The 13,484-nt window shown below is 31.3% G+C and overlaps 3 protein-coding genes across 3 annotated transcripts in view; all 3 read right to left on the reverse strand.

The window, feature by feature from the left end:
• LOC145316890 (uncharacterized) overlaps window positions 1-13,484 on the reverse strand; it is a 256,014-nt gene that overhangs the window by 238,960 nt on the left and 3,570 nt on the right. The gene's annotated exons all lie outside the window — the stretch shown is intronic.
• Window positions 1-13,484, reverse strand: part of LOC145316891 (uncharacterized) — a 212,543-nt gene that overhangs the window by 195,491 nt on the left and 3,568 nt on the right. The window lies entirely within an intron of this gene.
• The window catches only part of LOC145316897 (uncharacterized), a 68,392-nt gene that overhangs the window by 51,334 nt on the left and 3,574 nt on the right, over window positions 1-13,484 (reverse strand). The gene's annotated exons all lie outside the window — the stretch shown is intronic.

Here is a 13,484-nt window from a genome sequence, read left to right on the forward strand (position 1 = left end):
GTCACATATCTGAAGATATTTAAGACATAATAAAAGTGTTATTGGTTGTTAATCACCGTTATTTGGAAACCATTTGCTGATGGCATAATAAGTTGAGACCATAATAAAACAAGGATTACGATTTTCATTGATAGCTAGGCACATAAATTAGGAAAAAGCTTATTATGTAATTAACAAAATTACCCCTTCTTAGACTAAAATTATTAATTGAAAAGTTTAGTTTCCAAAACTCAATCAAGATTTAATAAAAATTCACAATCATGAACAGATGCAAGGAAATTCAAATTCTCTCCATTCCGTTTCTTACAGATGGACAGATATGTTGACTTCCAGACTAGCTTCGTTATTAAAATTATGTCTTTAACTTCTCTGACTCAACCAAATGTTTGTCTCATGTTTGTCGTCCTTGTTAAGATATGAAAGGTATTGATAGGTGGTGGGGGAAGGAGGGGATAGTTGTGTAGTGATGGACCCGGAAAAAAATCTATATAAAATGTATATACACATTTACTGCTAGTTCCAAAGACAGATTGGCATATAAAATTGCAATAACTCCTTCGAAAAATTTTAGTTGTAATCCGCAGTATTTTTTTTTAACTGGTGACTATAAAACCAGAGTTTATGTATTATTTTTGTAAGTAACTAACTATACTCTGACAATTGGAAGCGCAATACTTAGTCTTGCTAAATATAAACATAAATTATAAATAACATATGAAATCTTTTAGTAGGGCGGATTCTCAATCTTTAAAAGAGAGAACATTGTATTATGAATCAATTATATTTCTAAATTGTTAGACTTGATTTTTTTGCTTCCATTTACCACTGAAGAGATGAATAATATCATATCCCAACTGAATGATGCTAAGCTATGTGTATGCAGTAAGATTCAAGGGTTGGTGAAGGTTCAACGTAATTCTACTTGGTTTATTTGTCTCACCTGATTGATACTAGCTATGAGCTGATATTTTTAGTTCAAGATCTTTGGTTACTAGGATCTACGTAATTCTGCTTGGTTTATTTGTCCCGCCTGAATGATGCTAGAGCTATGTGTGGATATATTTAGCACCAGATGGTCTTTCTTTCTAAGCGCTTACTTACATGTCACAAACTATTAGAGGATTGGTACGTTTGCTAAAAAGTTGGTTTTGTAAAGTCTTATATAGATAAAGGGGACACTTTTGAAACTTATATTATACTTGTATTAAATTTTGGTCTTTTGAAATTTGGTTTTTAATAATTACAACGTTATTTCTAACTACCAAGTTTTTAATCCCTTGACTTATCTTTAACTTTTCCCCAGTTATAAGTTCTAATGGTTATGACGCGACGTCAATGGGCTATTACCCCCCCCCCCCCACCCCCATATCCATACACTTACACTTTTTTAACTAATACAAAGTAAAAACAAAATTTTAAAAACAAGAGCCCATGAGTTTTATTTTATTAGTAAAAAAAAAAGAATGTTGTCATACTTATCAACCTGTGAAAAAATATTTTTAAGAACAACAATTATATGATTTTTTTGCATTTTTTATAAAATAAAAGTTTTTCATTATCATTAAAGAAGTATAAATCCGATAATGGTTAGTTTTAGCAATTCAAAAGTTGAAGGATAAAAGGCTTGACAAAATAAAACTTCTAATTTTCTTATCTTACTCTTTCTTTATCCCTGAATATAAGGAACCATTCAGTTAGTGATGCAGTTAATATAAACACTAATATTATCAGGATACAACGAAATAACAATCATTGATACGATACATAATTTTTCAGAGTGGCCTAGAACCGGTTTTTATATAATAGAAATTAATCATATTTAGAGATTAATAATATACTTATTTATATAAAACAAGTGTTTAGACGATACATAATTTTTTAGTATGGCCCACAACCGGTTTTAATCAGATGGGAGTTTTTTTTTATTTCTCTGGCATATAAACTAACCGTTGTTGATAAAAAATCTGAAGTATAAATTATAAAAATGATTGTTTATATAAATGGTTTCATTCGCGGTAAAATAAAAAAAAATTAATAACGACTATTTTATCACACGAGATCATAATTACTTAATTTGTTTAAGAAATAACATGAAGCCAAATTAAAAACTAATTAACTCATGATAATTTCTGAGAAATATTTAACAAGCGCAATTGTGTTCGAATGTAGCGAGGACAGCTAGTTTCAGATTGAAGGTTACACCAGAGTTTCATGTTCTCTGATAAATGAAACTCACGGTGCAGTGGGCTTAAAAAACGTTATTCCCCCATTCAACACCTTTACCCTACTGGATGAACAAACTGACTAATAAATGAGTTCCATGTTATGTAGCAACCTAATTCGAAAACAATTTTTCCCCTATCATAATATCCACATATATGCTATATCCATTATTATATCATATTTTTATGCTACAAAACCTTCATGTAATATGCATGTCCTCGGCTAATCGGATAAAGGCTTATTTTAGAGTAGCTGTGCAACATGAAAGTGTAATTTTTGTTTATGATGACTTTCATAATCATTTAACCTTAATTTACCTTTTGAACTTGAACTTTATCGGTAATGTTTTCTCTAACTTTTCTGTAGCTTAATTTTTGGAATCAATCCTTCTTGATAAATTAAATATGAGTTTTGTGTAATTGTATCAATGAATATATTATTACTTAGGTATTACACCAGATTTTCATGTTCTCTAATAATGAAACGCGCAGTGGACTAAAATAACGTTTTCTCCTTCACCCCCTTTACCTTATTCACTCCCCTCCTACGAGATGAACAAACTGACCAAAAAATGCTTTCAATGTTAGCAAGCTCAATTGACGAAAATATTTACCTTGTGATAATCCACGAATTCTATCATAATCTATTTACAAAATACTAGCGGTGTACATCATCGTACTTAGTTTTCGAAGTTGATTGAAGGAACAGAAAATAGCAGTAAACTATCCCAAGACTTGAATATAAAATAACCTAAAACTCTTTATTTTTATGGAATACGTACCTAATAATTTGTTATTGTCTTTTAAAGATGGCAAGATCAATAAAAACAAATATTTAAAAAGTCATTAAATTTTATATTTTATCTGTATAATTATATTATTTAAAAGAACAAATTCGTTAATACTAGAGTAGCCTAAATTAAAAAAAGACTGGGATAGAGAGGAAGTCCCAAAAGTAATAACTTTTCTTATTCGTTAGATTAACAACTTTGGGGACTTTTAGTGAATTTTAATTGGTTGCTTCAATAAGTTGAGTGTCCAATCATTATAACCACCAATTGTAATCTACAAATGGAGTAATTTCTTTTATCATCATAGGGAATGAATATCAATTTATCGGCGATTGTCTTATCCCTTTAGATCCCTGGAAAGAAAGAGAGAGAGAGAGAGAAAATAGATAAAGAGGAAAGGGAATAAAATTGAGAATCAAATATTACGTACGGACTAATTATTAAAGAGAAGCATCTCTACTAAAATCTGTCCACTCACTTTGTGGTTTTACAAGTCGGATATCAATTCCATTTCATCCATCATAATACAACAACAATTATGTCCAAAGTAAAGTAAGTAAAATCTTAATATTTAATAGATTATTCGAGTAATGTCTTAAAACTGTCCACGAAAGCTGTCTGTTATACGCTACGATATCAAAAGTTAAATTAGCACAGATTTTGGAATATTAGTATCTTCTAAAGCAAAACTTTATACATTCTATCATTTAATAGATAAAATATTTGCTTAGGGGAGGTTGGGGTAGGTCAGGAACATAGCATAAAATCATCCAAATACAGTTATTTATAATTTACGACATCTGTAGCTTCAGACAATAAACCTACTACTTTATATTACAGCATTTTGTAGGTATACAGTAAAGATATTATTGAACTAAATTTTATTTTTGTGGCCACACAGGATTAGAAAAATAATACAGAATATTGTTAATTTATTTCTAGTTCAAAATTAAAACTTATTAGAACAACAACCCAACAACATATATAAACGTTCAACAGTTACTTGCATCAACACAAACGCACACACAAACACAAATACACACAAAGAAATACACACACAAAGCCAGTATGAAGCAATGACACAAATAAAAATGATTCTGTTTAATTATTTTTATTACTCTTCCGTCTACATATGTGACAGATGGACATCCATCTATCTATCTATCTATCCATCTATCTATCTATCTATCTATCTATCTATCTATCTAACTATCTATCTATCTATCTATCTATCTATCTATCTATCTATCTATCTATCTATCTATCTATCTATCTATCTATCTATCTATCTATCTATCTATCTATCTATCTATCTATCTATCCATCTATCTATCTATCTATCTATCTATCTATCTATCTATCTATCCATCTATTTATCTATCTATCTATCTTTCTATCTATCTTTCTATCTTTCTATCTTTCTATCTATCTATCTATCTATCTATCATATATTTTCTGTCATATATTTGTAAGACATGTTTATTCCTCCTAAGAGAAAATGTTCCTAGAAAATAATAAAGTGATATTGTAAGAAAGACATAGATTTCAAAGATAACAGATATTCCATAACTATTTAATTTTTTTGTCATAAGTTTTTCTTCTAATTTTTTAAAATATTACAAATCAGATTCATTAAAAGGCTTAGATTGACGACAACAAACTGACAGGTACCCAAATTGTATAAAAGAAATGCTATTAAAATTGAAATATATCAGATGGGGTTAAATAAACGTTAGCTGTACAGAATTTAGCAACACGATTTGTAAATTATCACTGTTTTATCACATTTCAAAACAAGTAAAAAAATATTCACATGGCATAACACAAAATGAAACAAATCTAAAAGAAAAAAAAACCTATAATTTGTAATACACGTAAGGCTTATTGCTTTTTAGAAGCGAAGCAACTTTAACATTTTCTATCGCCGTTTGTCTATCTGAAACGTTTTCGGGTAAATATAACTTTCTTTTTATGAAGATTCTTATGACCAATAATAATAATCTCATCGTATAATGTATTATACGCGCCTTTCTGAAGGTATTAAAATGAAAAATTATAAAATTAAAATCAGCTATGTTAACCCCGAGGGGCCAAACACCCGCGATTGCAAAACCAAAATGAATTTTATGATTTTTATTTAATTTTTTTTTTGGTGCAAAATTGTCTGAAATAAGATGCTATACATAATTTTTCAGTATGGCTGAGAACCGGTTCTAATCCTGCTGATATTAATCAGTTTTGAAGCAATAATAGAAAGTAATTAAATTAGATTCAGCGAAGCTTTTATATAATTAGGGTCGGTCCGTACGTCCGAAACGGATAGCTTTTTTCGTTAATTTAGGCATGTTGGAATTGTCCTATCAATTTCAAACTTCGCATGGTGATTTCTTTAAAAGTTAGGTACGATTTAGAAAGCGTAGCAACTCTATAAGTATGTCCATAAACATTATCCTGTATCAAGCAGTTTTTCAACAAATTTACTTACAATTTTGCTTCAACTCTTACATTTATACATTTATATTCTGCATGATTATTCCGTTCTGATACTATACAAGTGTTAATGTCCGTTTGTCCTACCGTTTCAGTGCTTTGCTTTTATGGATGTAGCCATCCTTGTTTTTATATTCGCAGCTGTCCCCTTTCTTTTAAAAAAATGCACTTTAATCATGTCGGCACTTTGGAAGTTTAATAGCAGCAGTCAAACACTGCATAAATTAATATAATAAACAATAACAATCTATCAAATATGGTTCACAGCTTATTGGCGGCGGAAAAAACTCAAATTTAACTAAAGGGAGGGGACATTAGACTCTAAATTAGATTGGTACCCAAAGTTTGATAAACACTTCATCTTAATGCTTTGTTTAGTACTTTTATTGGATTTTGATATGTTGTTTACAAACTGCAGTGCCCAAACTTTTTATTAAAACTTTAATCTACAGGAAGGGGTAATATTGTTTGATAATTGGGGTTGTAAATCAATTTATCGTCAATTGTTGTTAAAGAGTAGCTCCGCTGCTGGCTAAATAGGTTTTGATATGGCATGATATTGTGTAAATGTAAGACACACATATGGCAGTGAGGATCTTCATTTTACAGTTGTGTAGTAGAGCAGCAGTCTCTTTTTTAATAGACCCTTGTTCTTTAACAAGTATGTTATACAAAACTTTATTTTACAAACCTTAACTAAAACTCACTATATATGCAATGCTTGATTTTTCGTAAAGAATGACCGTAACATCGCACCTTATGGGGCGATTCTTCGTATTTTTCACAGTAGCTTTTCCCCTATTTCTAGCCCCTGCGGGGCCAATTAACTAACCTATAAAAAGCCATTTTAAAAATATGACGAATCGCCCCTTATGGGGTGATGTAACGGAAGGGACTATTCCCGAATGACCCTGTCCTAGAATTTTATATATTTTGTTTTGGAGGAATTACATTTTTCTGGGCCCATTTTTCATAGGAAAGGGTATCGCAACTCCCCCTCCTACACTTTATAGCTTAAAAACTGCACCGGACGAATATAAAACCCCTTAAAATTAGAAAACAATCGAAGAAGAAATTTGCAATTGGAATTATTTTGCTTTTTTTCAATTCAACCTCCTCACTGCATGGGCACAACAGAACAACCAACTTCCTTCATCTAGATTTGACTCATCATAAAATTACAGTTAGGAGTTTCATTGACTAATTCAAAACATTTTTTTGTACCGTATCCCTAAAGTGGGAGGGGGAGATATAATTCTCCCTACTGATTAACTGAACTGACTGAGCTCCACAGTTTGGGAAGATTCATTTTAAAAAAAGTCTAGGCAATTTTCTGTCCTCTCCAATCCCCTTCAAACAAAGGTCTCTTTGGTGCTAAGGGCGCAGCCACTAGAAGTTTTTAAAGATATGTTGTTGAAACAATAACCTTATAAATTGGTCATGATCCATTAACATCTAAAAATAAGTTACTTTGGACAAAATGGTTTTTAAGGCACAATTTGTTGAAAACCATGAAATGAGATATCAATGATTAGTTTCTGACAGGTTTAAGTGAGTCAAAAAATCCAATATTTAATTAATAAAAAAAACACTATACATTGTTATAGATAAACCTACGCTACCTAAAAAAATAGCAGAACTTCTAATTTGGTATTAAGTCTTTAAAAACCCTAACTAGTTAATTCATTGCTATTCATAACTAACAATAACAATTAAAATTTTAATATTCGTTAAATCTGATAAATATTAACGCCCTATTTATAATCAAACCACGCTCAAGATTCAATATGGAAAACAAGGACGAACACGACTTTTGTTGTAAAATAAAGTTGTAATGTGGTTTTGTCTTTTTCTTAAGCGATTCATTCACCCTTTTAGGTCCCAATATGGATTCGGGCTATTTAATTCCTTAATCTGAATAAAACTTAATCTGCTCGAAGAGTACATTCTTTTAATGCATGACATTTATTCTTGTAAAAAGCTTTTAATTCAATTAATTTTTTTTGTCGAGTATGGCTTTGAAACCGATTCATATCCGCTGGATACGGACCACGGAAAGCTGTCAATAAAACGATGCAATAAATTAAAATAACAATTTCAATTCAATATAATATTTTTGTAATTGTTAATAACGGTTATATTCTTGACTGACGGTAAAGTTAAAGCTACAAAAAGGGATATAAAAAGATTTTGAAACGTCTTCTTATTTTGCACAATTATTTAAATTTGATAGAATTGCACTTAACTACCTAGTAATGTGCCTTTTTATGCGAATATATATTAACTTCAGACAAGGTTAATTTAACTTTTATCTTTGAGTGCAGCTACTCCTTAATTTACTTTGTCTAAATATCCTTTTTAATTAAGATATTGATTCATTATTTTTAATTTTCAATAATTTTTTCGGTCCTACCCCAAACGTAGGAGTCCCAAACGTCGGAGTGGACAAACGCAGGAGTCCCAAACGTCGGAGTGGACAAACATAGAGTGGGAAAAACGTCGGAGTGGACATTGCTTAAGTAAAACGCAGGAGTGTCCACTATTTTAATGATATGACAATTTTGAAATTTTTTAATACCCCTGTCTACAAAATAATGGTTATGGCCGCAGCGCTCGGCCCCCTCCGACGTTTGTCCCAAAAATCCTGCGTTTGTCCACTCCGACGTTTGTCCCACTCCTGCGTTTGTCCCACTCCGACGTTTGGGTCTCCTGCGTTTGTCCACTCCGATGTTTTTCCACTCCTACGTTTGGGACTCCTACGTTTGTCGTGGAACCATTTTTTCCTTTAGTGCTTAATTAATACAGAAAATTAAATTTACAAGATAAAAAATTTAATAACTTATTATTTTGATGTAACATTACCAAAATAGATTAAAAGCTACCCATAAGTTAACCAAAAATCTTTTAATGATATTATTTTAATCAATACAAACTACTTTTGAATGATAACTTTCTTGTTAATAATTTAGTAAGACTAATATCTAAGATTAATCGTTTAAATGACATTAGGTTTTTGCACTACATAGAGCCAACAGAAAAATCGTTGATTCTTTCATAAGGGTTTGCAAACAACAACCCCTACCTACCTACGTACCATAATATTATTATTTGATGGAGTGAGGGGTGTAATAAATGTGTGTTCTAACTATATTACTATAATTAGGGTCGGTCCTTACGTCCGCAACAGTTAGCTATTTTCGTTAATTCGATATGTTAAAATTTCCAAACTGATTTCTATAACAATTGGGTACGCTTTACGTGGCGTGGCAACTCTATAATTGTTACCAGAAAGTCAGAAACATGCTAATTCCTATTCATCTGATTTTTGTAATAATGATTCCTAGTTCATCAAGGTACAATAATATAAGCGAGGCATCTCTGTAATGCAGATGCGACTGCCGATCCCAGGTTTTTTTTATTCCTTTCATATATATTGATAGAAATATTTGGAGGGGTTGTTAGACTCACTTGTAAAATACAAGACTCTACTAAACCATCTCAGCGGATGTTAAAATTGGTGTATGGCAAAAAGCATTATTTTTGTCGCCCCCTTGCTGTGAAGAATTTTACATTTTACTTCATTTTTATTTTTGTATCAGAATTGTATTATTTGCTTTATTCATTATACATCTAGCGGATGCGCCCTTAGCATCGAGAAGCTCTGTATTGGAAGTGAGAGTGAAAAGCAGAAAAATAGCCTAAAACAATCCCAAGAAGTACTTAAAACCATCCAGGGACCTTTACGAATCTTCCATAGAGATTAGAGAACTCAATCGGTTATCAAAATCTAAAGCTAAAGACTTTATAATATAACAAGGATGACAACATCCATAAAAGCGAAGCACTGAAACGGTAGGACAAACGGACATGAACACTTATATAGTGTCAGAACTGAATAATCAAAATATAAATGTATAAGAGTCGTAGCAAAACTAAAAATACAATATTATCCCTTACATCCCTTACGAGGCAAAGACCCTAGAGATTTGGGTCTAAAAAAGAGTATTTAAATGAGAATAATCAAGTTATTAATTAAAAAAAATAATATTTAAAGCCCTTAAAGCATACGCATTACAATCAAAAAGTCTATTTTAATTAAATTTAAAGCCATAAAATGTTTAATATCTTTAGCAAGCGAAATAAACTCTTTTTCAATTTTAATCAATAACTTTGTGACTGTGTCTGTATAATGACAAGCAATTAATTTTATTATAATTAATTAATCTTCTTACCACCTTTATAATATCCTCATATGTATGTCTGATTCTGTTTGTCTGTTTGTACCCACTGGACCAACTTGTTTCTCCTTATAATACTAAAGCTTCATATATTTTTTGGAAGGTGGAAAAGAAATGAACTCAATCTTTTAGGGTCGGTCCGACCGTACGTCCGTAACCAAGGACGTCCAAGCCCGTAAATTTGGGGCAACCCCAAATTTTTTTTAATTTACCCCCCCCCCCCCCATTAAGATTTACCCCTACCTTGGAGGTGCCGTAACCATTTAGGATGGGGTATTTACCCCCCCCTCCAAATAAATAATCCCTAAAAAATTTTTTTTACTACTAAATATTTATTATTTAATAGTATTTAAATTACCCCCCCCCCCCGAAAAAAAATAAAATTTCCTCTACCAAGCAAATTTACCCCCGGGGTAAAAGGGGGGGTAAAAAAACTTTCGGCAAGCTTTGCGCAATTTTACCCCCCCCCCCAAAAAAAAAAAAAAATTGGGGCAACCCCAAAATTTTTTTTATTTACTCCCCCCCCCCATTAAAATTTACCACTTCCCAAAATAAAATAAAAATTTCCCCTGCCAAGCTAATTTTACCCCCGGGGTAAAAAATTTTGGGGGGGTAAAAATACTTTCGGCAAGCTTTGCGCCATTTCCCCCCCCCCAAAAAAAAAAAAAAAAAAAATTGGGGCAATTTAATCCCCCCCCCCATTAAAATTTACCCCCCCCGGCCCCCCCCCCTCCAAATAAATAATCTCTAAAAAAAATTTTTTTTCTACTAAATATTTAATAGTTTTTAAATTACCCCCCCCCCCCAAAAAAAAAAAAAATAAAAATTTCCCCTGCCAAGCAATTTTCAGAAGGGGAGGGTAATTTTTTTTTTTTTTGGGGGGGGGGGGTAAAAAAAACTTTCGGCAAGCTTTGCGCCATTTAACCCCCCTCCCCAAAAAAAAAAAAAATTACCCTCCCCTTCTGAAAATTTTACCCCCCCCCCCCCCAAATAAAAAAGCTTGGACGCCCCTGTCCGTAACGGTTAATCCTTTTATTAATCTATGTTAGAATTGTCCTATCGATTTCAAACTTTGCATCAGGATTCCTATAACAATTAAGTACGAAATATCTCTAATACAAAATAGCTATCTGGGTGTCCGTCTATACTGCTAGACATCACACTTTTAAAAAGGTTTTAAGGGTTAATAAATGCTAGGGACAAAGCCATCTGTAATCTATTAAAGAAAGAACGGATATGTCAAACATATTGTTGATCTGTTTCATTGATTTTCACATGATATTTCAACCAACAAAGACAATCATTTCAGAATTAGCGCAGCAATAAAAAGCTATCTATGCAATCAATGTTGTATACTTTTTAAGTTTGTCAATATATAATTAACTAGCGACTGCGCTTCTAGCCTCCAGGGACATTATTAGGGGGCTAGAAAATTGAAGAAAAAGCCTTGCCAGATTTGCGAGACAACTCAAAAGCAACCATCATTTATACCAACCATTACCGAAAAAGAAAAACCTTACAATAAAAAAAGTATTATTTTCCTTAAATTATCACTAAAGAGACGTACGGATATTTTTAGTTATAGAGTAGCTGCGATAATGTCGGTTTAATCATGTGGAAATTATCATTTTAAATTGGTTTTTCGTTGCATAGCATTTATATGTAAGTTTTTTTATTAACTATCATAATATTGTGAGAGGCTATCATAACAAAGGTTAAATTATTTCTTTTTACATTGGAAATGTGGAGAGGACTTCAACAAAATAAAAAAAATTTAGATCATGTTGACTTTATTAAGGAAAGTTTTTTTTAAAACTCTCAATGCTGCTTTCTACAGACAAATGCCCAGCCAAGATTTTCAGATAATCTAAAACAACAAAATCTTGACTTCAAACAATATTAAATATTTAAGAGTTGCAATTGTCATAGGCTAAGGCATTTTAGCATGAGAAATACTATAATACAAAAATTTTCCTCTTTGAGCTCAAATAAATTTTTTTGATAATAAGATTGCCATTTCATATTTCATGATTTAACCTCGCTTTTTTATAGTTGTAGTTTATGTCACTCGTCCATGGAAATTTACATTCTTGTTTTTTTTGTCAACGGAGTCATTAATTTTTTTTTATAAAAAATATGTAACTTTGACATTATGATTATGATATTATTCTTGTGTTTTGACGTACAGAATAGCTGTAGGCAAAATTTTCCTTCAAATCCTTGGTGTAATACTCTTACAGTGTAAAAAAATACTAAACAGGAGGAAGACATACTATCAACACTTGAAGAGTGACCCCACTGTAATTTCTAGACATACAGACTTTATCTATTTATCTAATATCTTCAGTTCATGGACTTAAGGGATAAGACGATGGACTACAAATTTGTGAATAAAAAATTACCCATTCAATAGATTGAAATTAATGGTGGAAATGTCATGATAACCCTATCAACATTTATTAAAAAATTCTCCAAAGATGTTAAGAAATCGTGTTTTTAAAACTTCGGGTACTTGTATAATTAAAATGTTTAATGTGTCCTCCCTCCCTAGCCATCTTGCGTATAAAAACCAAAAACAAATCTTTGTCAAGTATTGAACAAATTGCCAACCATTTTGCATCAATAGAGTCTGACTAACATACACACTATCACACACACACTAAAAAACACACAAACGAAAGATATAATCTGTGAAACATTGAATTAAACAAGGACGACAACTAGAATAACAGCGACTAGCGTAGCACAACTTCATCAGTTTGTAGACCCTGTGAGAGGTTGTACAAAAAAACAATTTTCCTTTTTTGTGTTAAATAATTGAACTAACTTTTAATTATTTTTCTTTGTTGATAATCATTACATATAATAAAGGCAGATTTATAATTAATTTTTATGAGCAAAAATGTTCTAGCAGACCATTTTTGAAAAAAATTGTAATTGTGATGAGTATTGTAGGTTAAGTTAGATTTAATAGCGTCCTGCAAGGACAATACCCCACATGGATGGGGCTCTACAGGGAATATGTGTTTTCTTTCTTCTTCATAGAAATAATAAAAATATTAGGGGTGGTGAAGAAATAGGTTTCACCGGATATATTAATACCTTAATGCAGCATTGCATACAGACGTACAGACCAAATTTGTATACAATATTCTCATGTGTTAAGAAAATAAATCATTGATGTTGTGGCTTTTTTAAATGCTTTTGTATTGATGAGAGATAAATATAGAAAAATAATTCCTAACTTCCTTCTACTACTTAAGTAATTATTTTTTATTAGTAGCGAAGATACTCAATAATTATCTTATGCTCCTTATAAAAAATCAGTTATAATAACTCAATGATTCTTTCTTGGCGAGTTTTTTCTTCAAATATGTCCTTTATTCATAATACCTGCTGAAATTTGATTCACATATTTAAAAAGCGAAGCTTTTTTATAATTAGGTCCGTCCGTAACGTTTAGGTAACGGTCAGCTTTTTAAAATTTAGACATGTTAAAATTGTCCTATCGATTTCAAACTTTGCAGAAATAATCCTATAACAATTGGGTAGGATTTAATCTTAGCTGCTCGGCTGAGCCAATCGTGGCAAAATATTCAAAGAAGTCAGTCCAATAACTAGTATCAAATTATATGAAAAATGGAATTATATGAAAATAATATGAAAATTATCAAACAGTGAAATGATTACATAAAATTATTTCGATTTTATTGTATGATATTTATTTAGAACAACAATGAACG

Source organism: Acartia tonsa, chromosome 4, assembly GCF_053477335.1.
Source record: "Acartia tonsa isolate MP-2025a chromosome 4, ASM5347733v1, whole genome shotgun sequence".
Classification (NCBI taxonomy): domain Eukaryota; kingdom Metazoa; phylum Arthropoda; class Copepoda; order Calanoida; family Acartiidae; genus Acartia; species Acartia tonsa.